Source organism: Typopeltis vanoorti, chromosome 13 (genome assembly GCF_054136105.1).
Source record: "Typopeltis vanoorti isolate ZY-2024b chromosome 13, IOZ_Tvanoo_1.0, whole genome shotgun sequence".
Lineage (NCBI taxonomy): Eukaryota > Metazoa > Arthropoda > Arachnida > Uropygi > Thelyphonidae > Typopeltis > Typopeltis vanoorti.
In genome coordinates this window covers 60,482,317-60,509,596 of record NC_143561.1, presented here as the reverse complement: position 1 = coordinate 60,509,596, position 27,280 = coordinate 60,482,317, and the positions used below count along the sequence as shown (strand labels likewise).

Below are 27,280 nucleotides of genomic sequence, written 5' to 3'. Positions count from 1 at the left end.
AGAAAACTAGTGAAACATTAGCAGCCAAATAAATAAATCTTTATCTATTTTGTTCCAGTGCTGTGAATTACTAATACTGTTTCGTGCTGCTAATGCTCTAATGCAGGAGTGTCAAACTGGCTGCCCTGACGCCTCAAGGAAAGATTTAAAAAAAAAAAAGGAAGATTGCTTTTTATAATAAAACAGAAATACCGTATTTACTCAAATATAACTCACCCTCACATGACTCGCACCCCTGTACTCTGATTTTACTTTATGAAAAAAGAAATTAAAAAGTTTTGCATATACTGTACATCGCACACGAAAATAAAGTTTAACCACTTTCACGTCGGAACAATAACTCGCTCCTTGCAGTAAACAACATTCCTTCCCCAACTGCAATTAGAGACAACTGGTATAAAAACGGCACTAACTAATGAATTACATGTCCCCTCCCACATTAACCATGCTGTTTAGACTTAAAACAATATGTTTTACTGGCAAACCCAGTATCTAACTAAAATCTATTGTTTTTAGTTAGATGTGTGTGAGTGCCCCCCACTAACTCAAACACAAAGCTGCAATAAAATTCATAAACGTGTTAAAACTAATATAGTGAATGTTGCTAAGACAGTTTCAGATATTATGAAATTTGGTTGAAGAGAATTAGCATTTCAGCTCAAAAATGTCGGCATGACTTTGTGTTTTGTAACGCAATCTTTTGTTAATACTGCGCCAATCATATCCACATCTTCATAGCTGTAGTAGGCCAATATCTCTATTGGCCTACTATTGCTGCCTATTTCACGTTCTGCTTTCACTTCTCAGACATTCGTGAAGGGTGTTCATTACGTATCTAAAATCTTGTAAATTACTTATAATTTTTACTTGGAATAATGGGAAAGAAGATGATGCTATTTGGATAGACAACTTTGACAATGTGTTGGATTCTGAATGAAGAGAAATTAAAATTATTAATACTCCCTTCAGAATCAAACATAATCCACCATATCAAAGGCTACATTTGTAGATATTATTTAATGTAAATCTCTTATTATAATCTATTATTCATATAATTACCTGAGTTTTTTTTATTTAATTAATTAATCCAGGATATGTATTAATAATGGAAAGGACTCTGTATAAAAATAACGTTCAGATTATTTTATTTATTCCTATATTGATAGTAGAAGAACTTGTGTTCATCATATTTAATTATATATTATTTGAATTGAAAATTATCCTTTTATTTAATTTCTGTATGTAAAAGGTATAATATTATGTAATGCTGATGTACTGCTCTAATTGTTGTCATGGAGACGGAGTTAAAAATAGAAGGCGCGAGCGTGTAGCGCGAGTTATGGAATGCGAGATGGAATTGATATGAGCTAGACGGTGAGAACAAGTTTTGATGGGAAAACGGGGGGAAAATATATAAACGGAAAGCGAGAGTAAACAAAACGAGTGAGTTGCAGTTGGTCGGCAGAGTTAGCACTAGAACTAGGGAACTAGGGACTGAGTACAACTGGAGCACTCAGCACAGTAACAGCGCTGAGAACAGTACAATAGAGATGGGGAAATAATTTATTGGCAGCAGAGTTAAATAAGAGGCTGTAGTACAAAGAATTAAGTGCTGTGATCAGATTACAAAGGATCGAAATGTAAATTGACAACTCAGAATATTGATATGGAATTCTGAAATTAATGTTGTATTCCAGAGCTTTCAAGGAAGATTAGTAGAAAGCCGATTCTATTGTAAAGTAATATATGGGGAATAAGTAGATTTTCTAGTGCAAATGTGTCTGCCTATGTGATGTGCTGAAATTAAATATTAAGTTAATTTAAAGAAGATTACTTTTGAAATGTGTAGCTCCAGTGTGATAATTAACTAAAGTTTTGTGCCTCGGTGAATAATATGTGCAAAAGTTTATTCCGGTAAGAACAGTTGTACTTTATAGCATTTTAGAGTGAAGTTATAAGAATTATCTCCTTCTGTTAAATCTTAACATTAACTGTGGTGTTCATGCTGAAATTAGCCAAAGCTAAGGTTAATAGTCTTCCCCCCCCCCTTAAGGTGATAGCCATCTCTTGACTGAGCGATGTGATTTCAGACTAAGGGATAGATAAAGAATACTATTGTTAAAATATTTGCTGTGAATTTCAGTGTTAAAAAACTTTAGAACTATCTTTGCTTATTAAGGAGAAATTAGATTTTGAAGCTCAGTGTTTAATACAAAGAGTTGAATGAATGTTATGAGTAGTAGATCAGAATTAATTTTGCATTATCTTGTATCCAAAGTATGCTTATGTATATATTATAACCTTGCATTAAATGTTTTGTTTTATTGATTTCAATTTGTTGTTAGCCTGATTCTTTTCCACTGCACCGTTCATAAAATTATCGGACCTAGCGGGAACCTAAAATGTTAATGTAAAATTAGGCCTATATATAAACATTAGACTGCTAAAGTTAATTAATATTTGATTACACTATTTTGCATAGACTAATCTGAATATAGGGTGGTGCAGTATAATAGAAATTTCCCTATATTTGGATTAGTAATCAACACACAATTAACCATAATAAGAACAACGTTAAAGCAAGATGGCGGATCAAAAGACAGGAAGGACGATCCAACAAAATGCACACAAGGTAACCGCTCTCGAGGCCGGAAGTAGCTATAATGAAGAGGAGATTCTTGGTAAGTCATCCCCATTTTCAGTTTTTTTCTGAAAACTTTAGTTTCTAAAAATTCCCCGCATATATTTCACACCATGATTTTTTTGCTTTAATTTTGGGGAAAAAAGTGCGAGTTATATTCGAGTAAATATGGTATCGATTTATTCGTTTTCATATGACATTTATAGTTACAACATGGATGCAACGACCTGCTATAATATAATTGCAGTAATAAAAATTTATATCGCAATTTCAATGTTAGATCCGATCCTAATCAATCGTAAACTATATACTTACAATATGGATGCAACAACCTGCTATAATATAATTGCAACAATAAAAATTTATGTTGCAATTTCAATGTTAGATCCGATCCTAATCAGTTGTAAATTATTATGCTTTCATTGTTAATTTACAGCACGCTGCTGGTAGCATACCGAAAAAGTTGAATTCTATTGGCTACCAGCTGTTCATGTGATGCGCAGCATACGCACTCATGGGAATTCAGCTATGAGTTTGTAATTGCCTGCTACAGTCAATCAGTGATCTTTGAAGTCAGTGCGCCGAACACGATTCAACGACAATCTATCAGTGAGAGAATCCCTTTAATTTTTTTTTTTTATTTGCAATAGTATCGTGCACTGGTCTATAGTTTTGTGTGGTTTTATTCAAACATTTTTATAAAAATTGTTAATAATATATTTATTCACTGAGGCAATGTCGCTTTCCAAGTCAACAAGAAAAAGAAAAATTGCTGATGAGAGGAAAAAATTTCAAGAAAAATGGGAATTAAATTACTTCTGCACTGAAACAAAGGACAAAATTGTGTGCATTATTTGTAATGAAACAATTAGTGTCGCCAAAGAATATAATATAAAAACCACTATGATAAAATTCACAAAGAACAATATTCACGCTTTGAGGGTAAACTGAGAGAAGAAGAAGTATGAAGAATTCACTTCAAAGTCAACAAGTATTTTAAAAAATTATGAAAGATAATAAATCAGCAGTGAGAGCCAGTTATGAAATCAGCCGAAAACGTATGTCCCAAAAATGTGCAAGTATTTCGCGATATTTCTTTGTCCAAAAATACTGTGATCGAAAGAATAGCCAAAATGGCAGATAATCTGCGTGACCAGTTGCAAGAAATATCCGCAAAAGTATAGCGCTTTTCAATTGCACTTGACGAAAGTTTCGATATTCACGACATGGCTCAAGTTGCTTTGTTTCTTCGGGCTTGCAACGACAATATGAATATTACTGAAGAATTCTTGGAAATAATTCCCATTCATGGAACCACTACAGGGGAAGACATTTTTGATACCATGTGGGGCATTTCTGAAAAATATCAACTTCATCTGAACAGGCTCGCAGCAGTGACAACCAATGGTGCTCCAGCAATGACAGGCAAAAATAAAGGTTTTGTGTCAAGACTTGCAAAGTTAAAGGAAATGTATCCAGACATTCCAAAACTACAATCTTTCCACTGCATTATTCATCAGCAGGTCCTGTGCTCTAAAATATTGGAAATGAGCAGCATACTTAAGCCCGTGACAAATATCGTGCACTTCATCCGATCCAGAGACCTCAATCACCGCCAGTTTGCACAATTTCTAAAAGACTTGGAGAGTGAATCTGAAGGGCTACCTCATTACATAGATTTGTTGGTTATCATGTCATAAGGTTCTAAAAAGCTTTTTTTTACTTTTAGAAGAGATCAAATTGTTCCTAGAAATTAAAAATCATGATGTTGCATTTCTTAATGATCATACATGGGTACAAGATCTGGCATTCTTAGTTGATATTACAGGACATTTGAATGATTTAAATGTCAAACTTCAAGGGACATAAAATAATGGTATAATGAATATGACAACTCAAAAAAAAATAGTATAAAGAATATTTTTATTATATTAATATTTACAATAGATAGCATTTAATCCAAGGGGGGGGAGCCTATATTTTGAAATTTTAAAGGAATTTTTAAATGTTACTGAAAATAATTTTGGGAAAAAAAATTATACTTTCGGTTAAAAAAAAAAATATATATATACTTGCATAATATAATTATAATAATTTAATTTCAGTATTTTATTTTTTTCCCGACACTTGACAACGTTTATTATTAACCAGCCTGTCAAAATTTGGACTCAAAGATTGTGAGCATATGGCCTTGATTATGGCAGAAAGGTTGACATCGGTTAATCTTGATCTATGGACTGTTTTGTTACCTTTCATACATGAGAATAATTATTCACATAAATAGGTGCTTTCAAAATAACAGAATATTTACTGCAAACTTTTTTATTTCCGGATATTTTTGACCTAAATAACTATATTTTTGGTACACCAACTTCTTGGTATTTCGCTTTTTAGAATGGTATCATTTTGGAAATCAGTAAGTTCCATTTGAATACAAATAGGAGCTTTTTCGAAATTAAAGGAAAAAGGATCCATAAAAAGTGAAAAAACTTCTTGCTCCTTGAAATCTTTAAATCGCCTAACAAATTCTTCTTTTATCTTTTCTAGTTTGGGACAATATTGAGAAAAGGTAAAACTTTGATTCTTAATGTTCAACTGTTCACACATAAGAAAGTAATTTAGAATATTCTCTTTTAAATGATTTTGAAACAAAACTAACTTACATCTAAAATTTGCCAGTGAACCATACATGTGTGTTATTAACTGATCTTTCCCTTGAAGTTTGACATTTAAATCATTCAAATGTTCTTATTAGAGTAATTGAGTTGTAGAACATTAAGCTTTTGTAATAAGAAGTTGAAGAGATCAAAATGGTTTTCAGAATTTGTACAACAGTGAGATGAGAGTTATTGAATAGTGCAAGAAAATCTTAAACCAAAGTAAGTCAGAAACAAAGAACTCAAAATGTGGTTCTCATTGTGTGAAATTCTGCTAGTTAAGGTGAACCATGGCTATTGTAGGTTACGGTGTTGTAATTTGGATTTGTCAAAAATAGGTGTGGTGTAGATGTCTGCTAAGCAACATGCAATATTCATGCCATGGATATTATTGAAGTGGATGTGAAGGTATTCTTTTTCGCTAAGGATGCTGCCGTTTTTTTTTTTTTTTTGGATGCTCCCCACCCTCCCAATTACAGTGACTCTTACAATTTTTTACTAAATAGTTTAAGGAAATTACAACATCAACTAGGATATACATTAAAATAAATGTTAATATATTTCAATATTTCGGCAATGTCACGTTGCCATTTTCAAGAAACTTAAGAACAAGACACGGGCACGCAGGCACAACAAACAGTAAGTGAGGAAGAAGCAGGAAGCTATTATTTCTCCTGAAGTCCTGATAGTGACCCCTACCGGGCAATGTTGGTATTCTTGGGCAATTGGGCTGAAGGTCTTCTGATGTAGGTTTCCCAAATTTGAAGCAGTCTCGTGCAGCAAAATTTGTTGAGATTTGGATTGTTTCTTAGGGCTGAAGCTGATTCCATGAAAAGCCTTTCATATTTGTATTTACTATGGTGTATTATTGTGGCTTTCTTCCACCGTATTCTTTGGCAGGTATCCAGTGCATGGTCAGCAAGACCAGAGCAGCTGTATTGGTGAAACCGGATGTAGTCCTTGTGTTCTGAAATTCTGATATTTGCTGTCCTGCCTATTTGGCCAAAGTAGGACAGCTTACAGCTGCAAGGGACCTGTATATATCAGGTAGGTTTCGGGGGGGTTGGTCTTTAGTAGAGCGGATAAGGGATGCCAATTTTTTATATTAGTCTGTAACAAGTTAGTCATGTTTTTTTAGGATTTTTGTAATTTTTTCTGAGGTACCTCAGACATAGGGTATGATGATGGATTTAGAGTAATCCTTGTTGTGAGGGGGAGGGGTTACTCGTTTCAATATTTTTTGGATTTTTTTTGGGGGGGGGGGAGAGGGTAGCCATTGGCTGAGAACGTGTTGAAAATGTAGTTTAATTCTGTGGTTAGGGCATTGTCATTCGAACAGATAAGTTTAGCCCTGTTGTGCAGTGTCTTAATGACTCCATATTGTTGCGAGGAGGGGTGGCGAGATTGTTGGTGAATGTATCTGCCTGTATGGATTGGTTTTCTATAGACTGAGAAAACCAAGGTTCCATCAGGCTGGCAGATGACTAATGTGTCTAAGAAAGGAAGGCAGTTGTTTTTTTCTTCTTCCAGGGTGAATTTGATTCTGGGGTGTTGGTTGTTTAAGTGTGTTAAGAAGGACAGGAATGCATCGGAGCCATGTGGCCAAATAGCAAACACATCATCAACATAGCGAAGCCAAATGGTCGGTTTTTGTGGGGCAGAGTTTAAGGCTTTCTCTTCAAAAGTCACCATATAAAAGTTGGCCAAGGGTGGGGAAAGTGGAGAACCCATGGCTGTCCCCTCTATTTGTTTCTAGAATTTTCCTTGCCAACAAAATAGCCTGAGTTCATTGTGAACTGAAATAGGGCTGTGATATTGGGAGGAAATTTAGCTTGGATTAGCTCTAAGGATTCTTTGAGTGGGACATTTGTGAATAAGGAGGAGACATCAAAGCTGACCATTATGTCAGTGTGTTTGAGTATAGGGTTTGTGTGAGAGAGCTTTGGCCAAATGTTTAGCTAGTTTGTATGTAGGGGAATCAATGCCATCCACTATAGGACGTAATGGCACATTTTCCTTATGTATTTTTGGGAGTCCATAAATACAGGGGGGGGGGGGTATGGAGTTAAATAGTTTTAATTTGTTAGTGATTTCCACAGGCCAAGAAGTGACCTTCTTAAGGAGCATGTGGAGTTCTCTAATTTGTGAGTTGGTGGGATTGAACTCGATAAGGAGATAAGTAGCCCGATCTAACAATAGAGCTTTCAGCTTACCTATGTAATCCTTTTGATTAAGCAATACTGTGGCGTTCCCTTTATCAGTTTTGGTGATTATTTTCTCGTTTTTCTTTAATTCTAGTAGAGATTTAATTTCCTTACTGGGCATGTTGGCTTTTGGTGGTTTAGCTTTGGTCAGAAGACAAGCAACATCCAGTCTAATATTGTTGGCAATGTGGTTTGGAAGGTGTTGTATCCCACGTATAATTCGTATCATAATATCTTCAGCAGGTATTCTTCTAAGCGCAATGGAGAAGTTGTGGCCACGTGCAAGGGTGTCGAGTGCTTCAGGTTTCACACTAAATGACGAAAGGTTGACTACTATTTCGATAGGAAGTTGTGGTTTCAAGATAGAGTTCTTTTTTAAATTTTCAAATTTTTTGATGTGTTGATTTCTTACTATTTTAATTTCTTTCTCCGCTGCAGTGCACGAGATGTCGTATAAAATAGACCAAAATAGACGACAGAATTAAACCACATTCTCAACACGTTCTCAGCCAATGGCTCCCCCTCCCCCCCCAAAAAAAATCCAAAAAATATTGAAACTAGTAAACCACAACCCCCCTCACAACAAGGATTACTCTAAATCCATCACCATACCCTATATCCGAGGCACCTCGGAAAAAATTACAAAAATCCTAAAAAAAAAAACGACTTAACTTCTTGTTACAGACAATATAAAAAATTGGCATCCCATATCCGCTCTACTAAAGACCCCCCCCCCCCCAGACCTACCTGGTGTATACCAGGTCCCTTGCAGCTGTAAGCTGTTAGTAAATACAAATATGAAAGGCTTTTCATGGAATCAGCTTCATCCCTAAGAAACAATCCAAACCTCAACAAATTTGGCTGCATGAGACTGCCTCAAATTTGGGAAACCTACATCAGAAAACCTTCAGCCCAATCGCCCAAGAATACCAACACTGCCCGCTAGGGGTCACTATCAGGACTTCAGGAGAAATAATAGCTTCCTGCTTCTTCCTTACTTACTGTTTGTTGTGCCTGCGTGCACGTGTCTTGTTCTTAAGTTTCTTGAAAATGGCAACATGATGTTGCCGAAATATTGAAGTATATTAAGATTTATTTTAATATATATCCTGGTTGAATTGTAATTTCCTTAAATTATTTAGTAAAAAATGCATAACTAACATCTAAGCCTTTCCACAAGAATTACAATAATCCACAGAGATGATATCACACGTAAAGCTTACAGTAAAATGAAGTTAAAGCTATCAAGACAGCTGAATTGTCTCGCCTTCCTAAAACGCTGCCGGGATAACCAGGTAATTCCTAACTGTGTCAAATTCAAGCACCGTTTCTCTTCGCAAAAGGCTCTTCATATTTATAACATTGCCAGCCAGGCCTTTCTCAGGGAACAAATTGTCATGACTCGCCGTTTCCTGAATGATACTAACTTAGCTATCCAGGCACTCAAAGGTGACCTTTCAAGCACCTTAAGGCACGAAATTTGGTCTATTTTATACAACATCTCGTGCACTGCAGCAGATAAAGAATTAAAAAAAGTACGAGATCGACACATCAAAAAATTTGAAAATTTAAAAAAGAACTCAATTTCGAAACCACAACTTCCTACAGAAAATGGTAGTAAACTTTTCGTCATTTAGTGTGAAACCTGAAGCACTCGACACCCTCACACATGGCCACAACTTCGCCATTGCACCCAGAAGAATACCTGCTGAAGATTTTATGATACGAATTGAACGCTGGATACAACACCTTCCAAACCACGTCGCCAACGATATTAGACTGGATGTAGCTTGTGCTCTGACCAAAGCTAAACCACCAAAAGCCAACATGCCCAGTAAGGAAATTAAATCTCTACTAGAATTAAAGAAAAACAAGAAAATAATAATCACCAAAGCTGATAAAGGGAACGCCACAGTATTGCTTAACCAAAAGGATTACACAGGTAAGGTGAAAGTTCTATTGTTAGATCGGGCTACTTATCTCCTTATCGAGTACAATCCCATCAACTCACAAATTAGAAAACTCCACACGCTCCTTAAGGTCACTTCTTGGCCTGTGGAAATCACTAACAAATTAAAACCATTTAACTCCATGCCCCCGCCCCCCCCCGTATTTATGGACTACCAAAAACACATAAGGAAAATGTGCCATTATGTCCCATAGTGGATGGCATTGATTCCCTCACATACAAACTAGCTAAACATTTGGCCAAAGCTCTCTCTCACACTATACTGGCAACACACCTTCACACATCAAAAACTCAGCCCACTTCAAAGCCAGCATAGAAAACCTTACACTCGAACACAGACATAATGGTCAGCTTTGATGTCTCCTCCTTATTCACAAATGTCCCACTCAAAGAATCCTTAGAGCTAATCCAAGCTAAATTTCCTCCCAATATCACAGCCATATTTCAGTTCAAGATGAACTCAAGCTATTTTGTTTGGCAAGGAAATTTCTACAGACAAATAGAGGGGACAGCCATGGGTTCTCCACTCTCCCCACCCTTGGCAAACTTTTATATGGAGACTTTTAAAGAGAAAGCCTTAAACTCTGCCCCACAAAAACCGACCATTTGGCTTTGCTATGTTGATTATGTGTTCGCTATTTGGTCACATGGCTCCGATGCACTCCTCTCCTTCTTAACACACTTAAACAACCAACACCCCAGAATCAAATTCACACTGGAAGAAGGAAAAAACAACTGCCTTCCTTTCTTAGACACACTAGTCACCTGCCAGCCCGATGGAACCTTGTATACAGGTGGATACATTCACCAACAATCTCACCACCCCTCCTTGCAACAATATGGAGTCATTAAGACACTACACAACAGGGCTAAACTTATCTGTTCGAATGACAATGCCCTAACCAAAGAACTAAACCACATTCTCAACACATTCTCAGCCAATGGCTACCCCCACCCAAAACTAAAATACAAAAAATATTGAAACCAGTAAACCACAACCTCCCCCCTTCCCCCCTCACAACAAGGATTACTCTAAATCCATCACCATACCCTATATCCGAGGCACCTCGGAAAAAATTACAAAAATCCTAAAAAAACATGACTTAACTTCTTGTTACAGATCACATAAAAATTGGCATCCCTTATCCGCTCTACTAAAGACCAAACCCCCCCCACCCCACCCTAGATACTACCTGGTGTATACCAGGTCCCTTGTAGCTGTAAGCTGTCCTACTTTGGTCAAACAGCAAATATCAGAATTTCAGAACAAGGACTACATACGGTTTCACCAATACAGCCACTCTGGTCTTGCTGACCATACACTGGATACCTGTCATAGAATACGGAGGAAGAAAGCCACGATAATACACTGTAGTAAATACAAATATGAAACGCATTTCATCGAATCAGCTTCAGCCCAAAGGAACAATCCAAACCTCAACAGATTTGCCTGCATGAGACTGCCTCAAATTTGGAAAACCTACATCAGAAGACCTTCAGCCCAATTGCCCAAGAATACCAATATTGCCTGCTAGGGGAGCACCATCAGGACTTTAAGAAATTATAGCTTCCTGCTTCCTCCTCACTTACTGTTTGTTGTGCCTGCATGCACGTGTCTTGTTCTTAAGTTTCTTGAAAATGGCAACGTGACGTTGCCGAAATATTGAAGTACAGTAGAACTCAGTTATAACGAATTCCACGGGACCGCATATATTTGTTAGTAATAACCGTTATTCGTTATATCCAATTAAAAATTCAATATAATGAATTAATTTTGAGCGAATTAAAAATGTTTTCAGATTTTTCTCAGCATAGGTATATTGGGTAATATAAATACATATGTGCATACATACATATAAAGAACAAAAATTTATTTTTAAAACTTCACATTTTTACATAAAAAAATCATCGAGCATGCTTTGCACAAGATGCATATTTCATACATTTGAAATTGTTCCTTATACCACTAAGATGCTTGAACGTGTCATCTGAACTTACAGATCGCGATTCCATAAATCTTGTTAATATATGTAAAGCACTTTCTGCTTCACACCATGTAACGATTTTCTCATCATTGCTATTTTCTTCCTCGGAGTCACTACTACTATAATACAAGTGATCCTCTTCATCTTCTTCAGATTCGCACTCGTATTCAGCAAGAACGGCTTTCTTAAAACAGTTATGTATCCTAGACGATGACACCAAATTCCAAGCATCACTCATTAAACGTATTACGTAAAGTACAGTGATCTTCGAGTCGTAAGCATAAGCATTTTCTGCGGATTTTTTTCTGCGTTCTATCAGTTCCAAGACTAACAGACGACGAAAATGGGATTTAAAACATCTAATTACGCCTTGATCAAGTGGTTGCAAGACAGATGTCACATTCGGTGGCAAAAAACAAGTTTTATGTTTGTTAAATTAGCCACTACAGGATGGCAGGCCAGTTATCTATCAATAACAAAATTTTCCGGTTTTCACTGGGAAGATTTTTATCCCACTTGCGAATTTCATTTTCAAAAATTGAAGATGTCATCCAGGCCTTCTTATTCGCTGTATAATCAACGGGAAGTTTCTTTATGTTTTTATAGCATCTAAGCTTTGCCGATTTTCCAATTACATGAAGCTTTCTTTTATCGCTACCAGTCATGTTCGCACAAACTAAAACTGTGAGTCTATTTTTGATAAGTTTTCCGCCAATGCACTTTTCGTTTTTAAATTGAAAAGTTTTATCGGGTGTTAAATTATAAAAAACTCTGCTTTGTCTGCATTATAAACGTTGTTATATCCATACCTTCGTTTGATGTCCAGCCATACATTCTTGATCCAGTCAGAAACGTTTTTGTCAATGGACAACGCCTCGCCAATTACTTTTGCATAGACAATATTGTTTCTGTTCTTAAAGCGATCAATCCACCCATTGTTGCATTTAAAATCGCTATAACCAAGTTGAACAGCAAATTTTTCGGCTTGAACTTTCAAAATTGGTCCACTAATAGGTAAGCCAGTGGTTCTTTGCACTTTAAACCATGAAAGAAGTGCCTCGTCAACGTCACTTTTATTACACTTTAAGTTTTTTACACTTCGATAAATTGTTTTCAAAAGCTTTCAGTCAACTCGCGATTCTTCCAAATTGTTGATATTGTAGATGGGGACAAACCATACTTCTTTGCTACTGTCAGATTTGATTGGCCACTTTCCACCTCCCATATAAGTTCTACTTTTTCGGAAACCGATAAAATTTTTCGTTTGACTACCGACATTTTTCCACAACCAGAAAATGCATACATACGAAATGTTAGTAAAGGAACGACTAACGTGTATTATTTGTTAGTTATTCCCGTGTAACGAATTTGTAATAAACATGAAATACATGCATTAAATCAAATGTAATTCAAATATACCTTCAAAATTATTCGTTATAAACGTGAATTCGCTGTAACCGTGATCGTTATAACAGAGTTCTATTGTATATTAAAATTTATTTTAATGTATATCCTAGTTGACATAATTTCCTTAAATTATTTAGTAAAAAATGCTTAACCAACGTCTAAGCCTTTCCACAAAAATTGACTTACAATTGTGAAAAGTAATTGTTTATTGTACTTTTCATGGTTTGGAGAGGGGAGAGGGAGAGAGAGGATATTCTTGGATATATTACCCATACAGAGTGATCCTCTTCTTGCTACAACATAAGTTAAAGATGCCAAGAAATTATATTCTTGGTTTCATCCTTTATACAAGTGTAAGCAAACAAAGTCTGCACATGAAGAAACTTCACAGCTGGGCTACTTTGCATACAGAGGATAATGACTTCCCATCAATTGCTATTCCATAATGCAAGACAAATATCCTTAACTGTATAATCAAATATACAGTAATATATATATATATCTTTACAAATATCTTTACTGTATAAGGTCTAGGCATTATGGGAAGGGCCACAACCCAGAGCAGTTTCAACCTTTGAGGTCTTGTCAGTGGGAGCCAGACTCAGAAGAGATACCAAGGTTGAAGTAATGCAGAAGTCTTATTTTCCCATATACAAGTAGTCAAAAGGTGTCTCACCTTATTACTAAAATACTCTGGATTAGAACTCGTTTTTGAAAGTACAGTGGTATTCTCGCTAATCCGAACCTCTTTAGTCCAAATCCTCCATAATCCTGCGGTTTGAAAGAAAATAAAAGTTTTATTTATTATGTATTACTATTTTGTGTACTATTATTTTAATTATTATTATTATTTATTTTATTATTATTACAGTACAGCATTTCTTTCACACTGGCGATTGTACGGTTATACTGTACGCCTATTTTGATTTATTGTGTTCATGTTTGGTTTTTTATACTATACAGTATAAAAAAGCAAACGTGAAGCATACTGTATTGTCGGCATGAATCACAAATATACATAAAAAGAGGAAATTTAAAACGTGCATAATTTGGTTAAAAATATAAATCCAGATGTTTAAATTTCACAAACAGATATTACCGAATGGATTACAGGTAGAACCCAAAGTGAATTCGAAATCAAATCAGATGCTGAAATTATAAATATCATGCTACAGAATGAATTAGAAGACGATCATGACGATGAAGAACCCTATGAAAAAAAAAAGTAAAACATGAAGAGGCAGTTGACAGTTTTAATGTGTGTATAGAATGGGCCAAGCAGAATGGTATGCCATTCCACAAAAGTTTATTGCTAATGCAGCTCCGAGAAGAAGCATTCGAAAAAGGTTTAGCTTCCAAGAAGCAAAAGAAAATCAGTAACTTTTTTACAAAGAAATAAAAATGTTTTGTGTTATTTTGTGAAACTTTTTTTTTGTATGTGTGTGTGTGTGTTGTGTACAAGAAAGTGATATTTTTTTTTTTAAGCAAATTAAGTTACGTTACTGAACTATGAAATTTTATTAAATCAGAATCCTCAACAATACAGGTACATACAAATTAAATTTTTTACCAAAATAAATTTGTGTTCTATATTATTTTTTAAGTTTTACATTACAGTAGCTTTTTTCTATCAGTTAATTTATTTACAGAATTAAATTGATGTACCATTAGAATCTGATTATTTTTGTCTTAAACACTAGTTATTGATGTCTCTTGGGGAGAAATTCGATAATCTGAACTTTTCACTAATCCGAACGAGCACGGTTTTTATTGGTTTGGATTAGCGAGATACCACTGTATTGTTTTCATTTGGTTATACCATAAGTTAAAGATGCTAAGATGCAATTGGAAATATTCAATTCTTTTAATAAGATTAAGCATTACAAATGGTGGAAAAAAATTTTTTTTTTAAATATGATAAATATCCTGAATATGAGTATGTTTTGATTAATTGAATAAACTTTGTTAATAAACCACTTGGTACACAATTGACATCTATTATTAATAAATGATCTCACTAGCATCAAATCCTGTATACAGTTTTAATGATAGTTTTTAAATACCATTCCCCTTTTTCATTTGACGATCATTGCAGTTTTTTTTTTTTTTTTTTAAGGAAATGCAACCCTCCAGTTGTTCCAAAACACTAGTTCCCTTACTGTTTAATTACTTTCCTACACTGATGTGCTACAGGTTTTGCAACCTCTCCTATATAGTTTTATGCAGAAAAAGTGACAAAAAACATAAAACTAACAACCCTTGACAACATTCAGGAAATGTAATTAGACATTAGAAAACTACACTAATATTTTAACAGCAACTTATTTCTGCATTGTATGCAGACATTGTGATCACACTGCAAATGTTTTAATCTTGAAAAAGCCTCAGTACCTAGAGGTAAATTTGTTAATTAAGTACTTGATTCTTTTACTTGTGTTGGCAAAAACCATATCTTCACAGCAAGATGTATAATTAATAGCCAAGTCTAAATTTTGTTTAAATTATACCATGCAACTTTTCAGATACCTATTTCCCACAAGTCAAAAAAGTGTCAAGCAAATATACTAAACACCCAACTTGCCATCATAAAAGACCAATTCCATCTCCAACCCACCAAAAAAATCATTTTATGTAATTTATGAATGAGTTTCAATAACTTCTGTTAATTTTTATCATCATCAAATTCTTGCCATGTACCCACAAGGGGTGTACAGGATATGATAGTACTACATGAAAAAAATTACATCATTATTAATTTCCTATCTACAATTTTCCTCAAAATCAGTCTGTTACTTGTCAAGACTCCAACATTATCAGATCTTATATTTCTATCGTCTAAGGCACTTTGTACGGTATCAATCCACGTATATCTTGGTCTTCCTCTGGGTCGTTTTGCTGCAAACCTGGCAGAGAACACTTGTTTTGCTACTCTTTCCTCGCCCATTCTGTTTAAGTGACTATACCACCTGAGATTAGCACTGCTAACGCATTCCTGGATGTTGACAATGTCAAGTTCTTTCCTAATATCCTTGTTTTTAATATGATATTACCATTGATGCCATCTGTTCATACCTATAATCTTTCTCAGGACTCTCATATCTGTGGTCTCTAGTCTTTGGTCAAGTGTTTTACTTCTGACCCAGCTCTCAGATCCATAAGTTAAAACTGGTTTAAACACTGTCTTGTATACAGCTAATTTAGTGTTCCAACTAATTTCTCCCTTATTCCACATGAATTTATTCAATTAACTTCCCACCATACCAGCTTTGCTGATTCTGTAGTCTATTTCTATATTTAATTGACCATCTTCAGTAAAAATCATGCCTGAGTAGCTGAAATGTTTTACTTGTTCCACAGGTTTCTCCATTCACAACACAGTTGACATTTTCAATGATTCTACCTATTTTCATTGTCTTTGTCTTTTTATTGCTGACCTTCATACCATATCTATTACAACAGGTATTCAATTTAGTCAGAGAAACTTGCAGATTTGTAGCGGATTTATTTAGAAGTATAACATCATCTGCATAAAGCAAAGAGCTGACATTAACATCTCCAATTTTGATATGTTTAATACCACTTTCCTTCATAACGTGATCCATACAAATAATGAATAACAGAAGGGATAATGTACATCCTTGTCTCACACCAGATTTAACATTAAACCAACTTCCTGTACTTCCTTCAATTCTAACTGCTGACTTACAACTCAAATAAAGACTAAGTATTGCTTGATATAATGCCCCACTGACACCATATAACTGCAATGTATTGAATAGCTTCTCTCTCGACACCTTGTCATATGCCTTTTCTAAATCGACAAAACTTAAATACAGATCTTTATTATATTCCCATGCTTTCTCAACTATTTGTCGTAAAGTGAAGATCTGATCCTGATAGCCTCTATTTGGCCTGAATCCAGCTTGTTCTTCAACAAGCTTTTCTTCCACAATTCTTCTCAACCGTTTCTCAAGTATACTTGTATAGATCTTGCCAGGAACACTCAGTAGGGAGCTCTACTCTATGAGAGCTCTACTCCAATCATCGGGAATTCGTCCCTCTGTCCAGGCTTTCTGAACTATGCAGTGCAGCCACTGTAAGACTCTTATACCACCATACTTCAGCATTTCTGGTCGAATATCATCTACTCCTGCTGCCTTTCCACATTTCAAGCCTTTGATGGCTTTTTCTACTTCAAGTATGGATATGTATTCCTGACTGCATGCCTGGCCAGTGTTTTTTACCACTGTGCTGTCATCACTGCTTGTTTCATTTAGCAGTTTTTCAAAGTAATTACTCCATACTTCAAGGATATCTTTTTCTCCCGTTGTCATATCACCTTTATCATCTCTAATTCCTTTTACAGCACTCTTTCCTCCATTTCTGAGCTTCAACCTCCAAAATATTTTGCCACCTTCATGATATTTATTTCCTATATTCTTGCCAAAGTCTTCCCGTGACTTTTGTTTAGCTAGTTTTACACAGTGTTTAACATTCTTGCATTTGTCTCTGTATTCTCTAAGAGCACAAGCTGACTTATTTGACAGGAAGTTTTGATATGCTTTCTTATTTTCCTTCACTGCCTCTAACTTCCTTTGTCAACCAGGGAATTCTGATTTTTTTATCCTTACAGACAACCTCACCACATGCCTCTCTGGCAGAATCAATCAATGTTTTCTTCAGAGTTTGCCAATGAATCTCAAGGTTTGATTCCTGTTCTCAAACTCTTTAATTTTTTCTTCAATAATCTTTATGTATTTTAGTCTATAGTTCCCATCTGAGAGCTGCTCAACTTTTATTCGTTTTAAAAGTTTCTTACATGTTATTCTTTTCAATATGAAATTCAATTTTATCTTGCTCAAGACTAAATAGTGATCACTTCCAATTTCAAATCCTCGGTACACTCCGGTGTCCTGAACCAGGGAGAAAACATCGCTATCAACAATAACATAGTCAATGAGACTTTTCTTATTCCTAGCCTCTTCTCTCCATGTGAATTTGTGCACATTTTTATGTTGGAACATGGTGTTAGTAATAACCAGTCCATGTCCTGAGTAGAAATCCAACAGATATTTGTCATTATTATTAGCTTTGCTCTTTTCTCCAAATTTTCCCAAAATATTTTTTATGTCTCACAATCATTTCCTACTCTGCTATTTAGATCCCCAACAAGGACCAACTTTTCATTTTTCATTGTGTCAGTTGCTTTCTCTAAAGCCTCAAAAAATTTCTCCAATTCTACCTTAGTAGAACCTTCTGTGGGACCATAGGCACAAATAAGTCTCATTGTCCAGTTCCCCATTCTCATATTTGCCCACATTACTCTACTTGAGACGACTGCCATTCAAGAAGATTAGCCTCGTATTTTGTGTTGAATACTATGGCTACTCCTTCTTTTCCTTGATTGTCATTGCCTGAATATAACATTTTGTATTTATTGCTCAGAAAGATCTCGCCAGTTTTGGTCTTTTTTGTTTCGGTCACCCCTATTATGTCGATCTGGTACTTATTTAATTCCTCAGCTAGCTCCATTTCTTTGCCATTCAGGCTTTTTATGTTGACAGTACCGATCTTTAACTCTGGTGATGTTGAGTTGGGGTTTGTTTTCAGATTTGTTCCAGTAGCTGACTTTTCGCTGTTCACCCTGGTTCCCTGGCGAAAACGGGGGGGGGGTCTTGTTTAACCGGGCGACGCCCCAGCGGGCGTTGCCCGGTTAAACCAATAAGAATACAATTTGGTCGGCTAAATCCCAAATTGCCAGCCCATCCTCGTTTGTTCAGTATCCAAGTAGATACCCAACAGGGTGCACCACGAGAAGGTGAGGATCAGACATTAGGTCAGAAGCCCTGGTCGGTTCTCCGCATTCCTTTAAAGGCTATGTGGAGGTCTCCTCTCAGTTATACAGCTTTGACCCTTAAGCACCCCCATTTTATTTTTTATATTTTGGGTTAATATTAACAATATCACAAGATTATATTACAAAAAATCAATTAAATCAATAACTGAATATACTTATAAATTTTTCTAACTTTTAAAATTGTTTTCAGAAAATTTTAAGCCCCCCCCCCAAAAAAAAACGTCAATTGTCATTTAAGAATGTCTAAATGTAAGATATGAATAGGTTGCCCAATCACAGAACTCCAGATATACCTACCCCCCCCCCCTTTTCATATTAACACCAAAAATCTCCAGGAATTTTACCATGATTTAGGATGATTGTATTTATGAGGTCAAATGTGGGATATATCATTACAGTTGACCCCTTGAAGAATGCAGATTTGAACTGCGTGGGTCCACTTATGTTTTTTTTTAAAATAAATATATTGGAAATTTTCTTGGAGAAATGCGACAATTTGAAAAACTCAGACAAACCATGCAGCTTAGAAATATATTTAAAACAAATTAAGAAAAAGTTAGGTATGTCATGAATGCATGAAGTATATGTAGATACTAGTATATTTGTATATACTTTACTACCATAAAATATATAAATCTATTATAAAAAGTTAAAATTTATCAAAACTTATGCACACAAACCATATACAGATTGTACATGGCCATTTGCAGTCAAGAGAAATGTAAACAAATGTGAAAATGTAGTATTAAATCATAACTGCATAAAATTAACTGTTATTAGTTTAATTAGCATAAAATAAAAATTTTATAACAATTCATTCATTAGTATATAGGCTAGGCTACCAACACTTGTAAATAAATATGAATTTCTTTTCATATTATCTTTTAATTTTTAATGTCTAGTGTAAGTAATATGTATAACATCTATGGTGTTTTGTATCATATAAGACAATATTGATGCAGGTACTGACAGACATACGATTCATCTTGCAAACAGACAACATAAGCTTACAGTATCGATAAATACAGTTATGTGCCATGCGGCTGTTTTCGACTCTTGGTGATCCTATGAACAAAGGCTCTCCATCTCACTATGCCTCTTGTCCTTTCTTTCAGTAATTGTAAGTTCAAGCTGGCAAGTTCTTTTATGTTGTCCATCCAACTCTTTAGTGGCCTTCCTCTTCTTCTCATTCCCTCAATCTTCTCCAACATAACTGCCTCTTCCAATGATTCATCAGCTCGCATAATATGACCAAAGTACATCAACTTTCTGTTTAGAGATAATCGCCTCCAAGGTGCATTCTGTATTTATATTCTCTAAAACCTTCTTATTGGTCATTCTTGCAGTCTACGAGATTCTTAATAGTCTCCTCCACAACCATAATTCAAATGAATCAATTTGCTTTCTATCTTGTTAATAATCCAGCTTTCACATCCATACACATCACTACTAGAAATACCATTGCTTTGACAATTCTAACTTTCATGGCCTTCCTCAGACCTCTATCTTTCATAATTTTTATCAGATTTAACATTGTTTTTTTTATCCCCATGACTATCTTTCTTTTAATTTCTTCTTCACATTTACCATCATTTCTGATTCTCAACCCCCCCCCCTCCCCAGTAAATCATAACTTCCAATGATTTCTATTTTATCTCCCTCTATTAAAAATTCATTTAAATTGCAAGAAGCCATCACTTTAATAAATACATTACAGTACTGTAATGTATTTTCAGTTCCTTATGATCTTCCTTTAATAATTTTGTTAAATAAATAATGTTTATGTTATCAGTAAGGCTTCCAAGTCAACATAGGCTATTAGTAAAGTTTTAAGAGTCAAAAGTTATACGTGGATTTTTGAACATGTGGGGGTCGGTCAGCACCCCTGATAAGACCTCAATAAAGGTCTAAACTGTCTAGTGAGTGGCCCTTCCCATTATACATTTCATTGCATTATACACACCTGAAAGGGGTTGGTTGGTTTATAGTTTATTTGGCACAAAAACTACAGATGTCATACTGTGCCATACTAAAGGTTACAACATTAGCATTTACAGAAAATTGTTAACAATATGTCTGTACAAGAATCTAGTTTCATAAAGCAGCATCTCTAGGTAAACAGAACTGCTGCAGAGGGCACAGCAACACACAAGGTCAGAGGTTATTACAGTAGTGCAAAAATAGTTAATATAAGTTAATACATAATATATGAAACACTAAGCCAAGGAATGCTGTATCTACATATATAAAATTATAATAACGCCTTTATAGCAGCAAAAAAAGGGATTACTATACAATATGCATGGATGAAAATTAAATGTAGCAATGTAGTAAAAACAGAATTTAGGATACATATAAACAGAATTACTAGAAAGTACACAAATAGGCAAGTTGTCCTACAGCACTAAATGATTATTCGAAAAATAAAGTAGTAAATAAGATACATACACAAAATGTATGTTAAGTGATGCAGTATCTACACATATAAACAAAATTACTGCAGAGGTTTCAGCAGTACATAAATAGATAACTATAGGTTAACATATGTATATACAAAGCAAGTCAAGGAAAGCAGTGTCTACATCTAGTAAGATTACAACAAACATTATTATACTAATACTTAAAGAGTTGGAAAGGAATTATTATACAGCATTGATGTATAAAATTTAAATTTAGCATTATGGTATTTACATATTAAGAAAATTACAGCAGGGTGATACAAATATACAAGATCAAGGCCCATGGTAAAACATAATTGGTCAGATTTAACCTAATGAATAATATATATGTATAAAAGTTAAGCAAAAAAAGCATTTACATATAAACAAATTTATCGTCAAATGTGTTTGTACAAATTAATTCTTTCTAAAAAATTAAAAACATCATGCAATTTGCCTGAGTCTGCTAGCATTTCCCTGAGTGTATAGGGCTTGGTTAGATAGGTGAAACTTTCATTCCTCTCTCGTGTCAATATTTGACAATCTACCAGCATATGATGAATAGTGAGATGTGTGTTGAATTTTTCACATATGGGAGGGTCATCAGCTCTCAGTAAATGAGAATGCGTAAGATGACTGTGACCTATGCGGAGCCTAGCAAGGACAACCTCCTCCCTTCTCTTTGTACGTTGACTAGAATGCCAGTGTTTAATTTCAGGTTTAATATTATATAATTTGTTTGTTGATGTTTCTTGCCATGTTAACTCCCACTGAGCAATTAGCTTTGATTTTATAAGTTGTCTATAGTCTGTATATGGAACTGTCAAACAGTATGTGGAGAAGGTATGGGCTGATTTAGCAGCTGCATCTGCAGCCTCATTTCCTTTTATTCCAATGTGGCTGGGAATCCAGCAGAACTGAACATCGAAATTAAGGATTTTCATTTTGTGAAGCAGGTGTAGCACTTAATAAAGTACTGGATGAGGATTATACATAGGAAAGGAGATAGCCTGTAAAGAGCTCAATGAGTCTGTATAAATTATACACTTTTGGTAGCAGTTTTCTTTTTTATACAGCAGAGTTACATGCCATTCAGCTTGCACTTTGTGCATAAAAAAGAAAACTGCTACCAAAAGTGTATAATTTATACAGACTCATTGAGCTCTTTACAGATTTTTACAAATCCCACCTGATTTGAGCTCAAATCAGGTGGGATCTGATTTGAGATAATGTCAGGAAACACAGCAGCACAGCCAACAGAGGTGTTAGTTCTTGAACCATCAGTATAGATGGGTAAGAAATCAGCTTGTGCTCTGTGTGCATTAAACAATTGCAGGTAAATGGATGATGGGGTATAAGATTTCTGTAGCTGACAAAGTGAGAGGTTGCAAGATGGTGTGCAAACCTGCCATGGAAGAATACTGTTATGTTTAGTGTAGCTAATGTTGTCAACATTTATACTAACAGCTTGCATAGTTTCTTTAATACGCATACCAAAATGATGTATAGCAGTTTGATGTGTGTGATATTGAGCTTCCCAATGTAGAGAGAAGATACTATTCCATGTAGGGTGATCTGGGAGAGATTTTATTTTTAGGGTGTAATTAAGAGACAACTGTTTGTGTCGAAGTGATAGAGCTGGTTCATTTGCTTCTACATAGAGACTTGGAGTGGGTGAGGTGCAAAAGGCACCAGTAGCTATCCGTATACCGTGATGATGGATGGAATCCAACCATCGTAGGTTACTCTGTATTGCCGAACCACAGACTTGGGACTCATAATCCAGCTTTGAACATATAAGTGCACGATAAAGATGGTGGAGCAATGAAGCTCAATCAGCACCCCACCCAGTAGAGGATAGAGTGTGAAGCAGGTTCAAAGTTCTTTTTCACTTTTCTCTTAGTTGACTAATGTGTACTAGAAATGAGAGTTTTCTGTCAAAAGTGAGTCCCAAGAACTTGGTTTCTGTAGTTACTGGAATAACAGCAGGTCCCATTCTTAGTTCAGAATCTGGGTGATGAGTGTGTTTTCGACAGAAGTATACACAGACACTTTTTTTTGTTGAAAACAAACCCATTATTAAGAGCCCATAGAGAGACATGATCAATTGCATGCTGAAGCTGTCTTTCAATTACCCTCATGTTACGTGAGTGACAGTAGATTGTGAAGTCATCAACATATAGAGCATTGTCTACAGTGGGAGGAAGCTGTTCAATGATTGAATTGATTTTAATAGCAAAAAGGGTTACACTTAAGACAGAGCCTCGGGGAACACTGTTCTTGAAGAAATGGTTGAGATAGTGTACTTCCCACTCTGACTTGGAAAGTTCGCCTGGACAGAAAGCTTTTAATAAATATAGGGAGGTGTCCTTTGAGACCTAGGTTATATAGGTCTTTTAATATGCCATATCTCCAGGTTGTATCATAAGATTTTTCCATGTCAATAAAAAAAACAGATACAAGATGTTCTCGCTTCAGAAATGCATCTCTTATACAAGTTTCTAACCGAGCTAAATGGTCTAAAGTTGATCGATGTCTACGGAAACCACATTGTGCATTGGAAAGAAGACTGTTGCTTTCTAAATACCAGAGAAGTCTGGCATTAATCATTTTCTCTAGTATCTTACAAAAACAGCTGGTCAGAGCAATGGGTCGATGATTATTTGCTTGTGTTGGATCTTTTCCTGATTTTGGGATAGCAATGACAATTGACTTATGCCAAGAATTTGGAAACTCTTCCTCTGCAAATATTCTATTGTATAATAAGAGAAGAAGATCCATAGAAGATGATGGTAGATGTTTTAATCATTTCATAATGGATGTCATCAGGTCCTACTGCACTAGGGTGAGATTGTAGGAGAGCTCTTTTTAGTTCCTCCTTGACAAATGGCTGAAGAATGTTGGTAGAAAAATTAGGCCTTTGTTTCTCTTGCTGCTCTTTCAGTATTAAAAATTCTGGAGAATATAAAGCTGTTGCTGAGATTTTAGCAAAAGTTTCTCCCAAAGTATCTGCAATAGCTTTGCGATCAGCAAGAACACTTCCATTATAGTCTAAGATAGACAAACAATGTATACTATATCTGCCTTTCATTTTCCAGATTTTATCCCATACAATTTTTGGACTGGTCATTTGATTAATTGATGTAGTAAATTGGATCCATGATTGTTTTTGACTGATATCTTACAAAACGTGCTTTGGCTCGAGCACGCTTAAAGTTATTAAATTTGATGTGGTGGGATATCTACGAAATATGCTCCATGTTGATCTTTTTTGGCTGCCTGACATTCTGGGTTCCACCAAGACTTTGGATAGTCTGGAAATCGAGATGATGTTTTTGGGATGGAGGTTGTTGCTGCCTGGACAATGCATTCTGTTATATATTTTACAGCTTCATTGATAGGTGTAAGACTAATGGCATCAGCATTAAATTTTGCAAGATGAGAGAAAGTGTTCCAGTCAGCCTGGTCCATTTTCCATATAGGTATCCGTGTGGGTGAACATGGTTCCTGTGAAGACATTGTACAAAGAACAGGAAAGTGATCACTTCCATATATGTTCTCTTCAAAGTCCCACATGAGCAGTGGAAGAATGGAAGGGGAACAGATTGTAAGATCAATTGCAGAATATGAGCAGGTAGGTATATGGAAGAAAGTATTGAGTTTATTATTTAGAACGGAAAGGTTATTATTATCAAGAATTTTTTCAATGATTCGACCTCGTCTATTAGTGTTGGCACTACCCCATAGAGTATTGTGACCATGAAAGTCACCCATGAAAAGCATGGGTTCAGGCAGTTGCAAGATAAGGTTATCTAGATCAATTTCATTTAACTCAGCATTTGGTGGTAAATAAATTGAAATTATACTGTAATAAGGAATCCCACAGAGAAGTGAATCGCTACCACTTCCAGAGAAGTATTGTTTGACCTGATGGAAAGGAGTACGACTGCCCACTAGAATAGCTACTCCTCCATGAGCAGGACCATCTCCAGTTCTATCCTTACATACAACAGTGAAATTCCTAAAGGTACGGTCCTCATTGGGTCTTAAGTTTCCTGTAGGCAGAAACAGAAAGGTTTGTGTTTCTGCAAAAACATCTTGATATCGTCAATATTCTGGCAGATCCCACGACAGTTCCATTGTAAAAATTTTCCTGTTGTTTTGATTTTATTGACTTGTCTGGTTTGAGGGCTTATCTTTGTCAGATTTATATTTATCCACTGTTTTAGGGAAGTATGGACGGCCAGTGTCCATCTCCTCCTCTGGTAGATTGTTCAAAACATCAAATGTGTCAGGGTCAGTTGGTATGCTCAGTTTGCTTTCAGTGGGTATCGAGGTATCAATTTTTTCTGTGCGAGAGTCTGGTGGTTTATCTTCGAGTGAAGTCCCCACCATAATTTTTTTGGCAGATGAGTTTTCATTGAATGGGACCATTTTTGAAGTTGTCTCTGGAGTAAGGCCATAGGTCTTGTGATTAATGCGCTCAACAGAGAAGCACTTGTGATCGTAAAGTTCAGATATGATGAAATTATCAAATGGTGGAATAGACATACATGTTTGAGTTGCTATTGGCACTTTTTTTAATTGTTACTTTTTCAGCATAAGAGGATCGTAGAACAGATGTAATGGTGGCTAGCTTTCTTTTTGCATTCTGATATGTTATGTTTTGTTCTGTTTTTATTTTTTGTATCTGTTTTTCATCTTTCCATTTCTGACATGCACGAGAGTATGCTGGATGATCTCCCTGACAGTTGACACATTTAGCTTTTTTTTTCACAGCAAGACTTATTTTCATGTTCTTTACTACCATATCGAGCACAAGTAGTAGAACCACGACAGGCAGTTTGGGCATGTCCATATCTTTGACATTTAAAGCATCTCAGCAGGTAAGGGATATACATTCTAACAGGACAGCTGAGATACCCTGCTTTTACAGATGTCAGAGGCCTAGGTGTATCAAAAGTAAGGATGATGTTCTTGATCCCTGCATATCAGGATGCACCTCACACCCATCACTCCTTGATCTTTAAGCTCTGAACATATCTCCTCATCAGGAACCTCAAGGAGATCCCATTTTGATCTCACTCCTCTACTGGAATCTAGTGTTCTGTGAGGTGTTACTGCAATTTGTATTCCACCAATTGTCATTGCTCTCAGTAGTGTTTCTCGGAATGTTGTTTGCACATTGTTTCCACGAGGATATCACCAGAACACAATTTTTTGACAGTTTTGGGAGGTCCTGCCAGTCCTTTTAAACCTTTTTGTATAAAAAGGGTGACATTTTTCCAATTGGTTTTTCACCTGTTGCATGAATGATTAAAAAGGTTGATACATTTTTGTTAGTATCCGGTTCTTTTGTTTCTTACTTCTGTTTCCATATGCCGTGTCTATATTATCAATACTTGGTTGGGACTTTGTTAGGGTCCCTGAAACATTTGAGGATGAAGAATTCATATTTAAGGAATTTTTAATTTGGCACCAGAGCTCCCCACCCACCACAGAGTCACACATGGACGCCCACTACCCGGCAAGCAAAGACTGCACTCAGGAGTGGAATGCCAGGGCTACCCTGGACACTATACGGCACTGCAGCAGGTCTAGGATCCCAACCCTAGACCATGGGGGTGAGAGACTTACTGCAACACCGTTGACCCTTGCAGTCAAGCCCACTGGCCGATTGATCCTGGCTGGGCCATCCAGGACCACCCATCTTGCCAAAGCAGGGGCCAAAGTAGTGCAAGACTACCAGAATCTCCCTTTTCGGATGTCCACAGGTCGCACTGCACGGCAAACACGGCAGCAGGGCATTGGATCCCAGTGATGGTGGTCTGGAAAAAGGATAGTGAAAAAGACTCAGGAGAAGTAGAGCAAAGAATACGGGAAGAAAAGCAAAGAAAAAGAGGAAGAATGAAAAGGGGCCAGTACCATCACTGGGAGGTCCCCTCCACCACGAACAGGTGCCCCACATGGAGGGGACTTGAAAGGGGGGTGCTTTACATACTAAGGCAAGTGATAAGAAGCCATAATATCTCTATATAAAAGTAGCTCAGACATGAATATATTTCACCCGCAAAACATGGTTTTTAATGCTTTTCCCAAGGAAGCAAAATAAAGTATGAGAT

General features: G+C 35.9%; 1 protein-coding gene across 1 annotated transcript in view; it reads right to left on the bottom strand.

Moving 5' to 3' along the window:
• LOC150100207 (CKLF-like MARVEL transmembrane domain-containing protein 4) overlaps positions 1-27,280 on the bottom strand; it is a 96,076-nt gene that overhangs the window by 32,533 nt on the left and 36,263 nt on the right. The gene's annotated exons all lie outside the window — the stretch shown is intronic.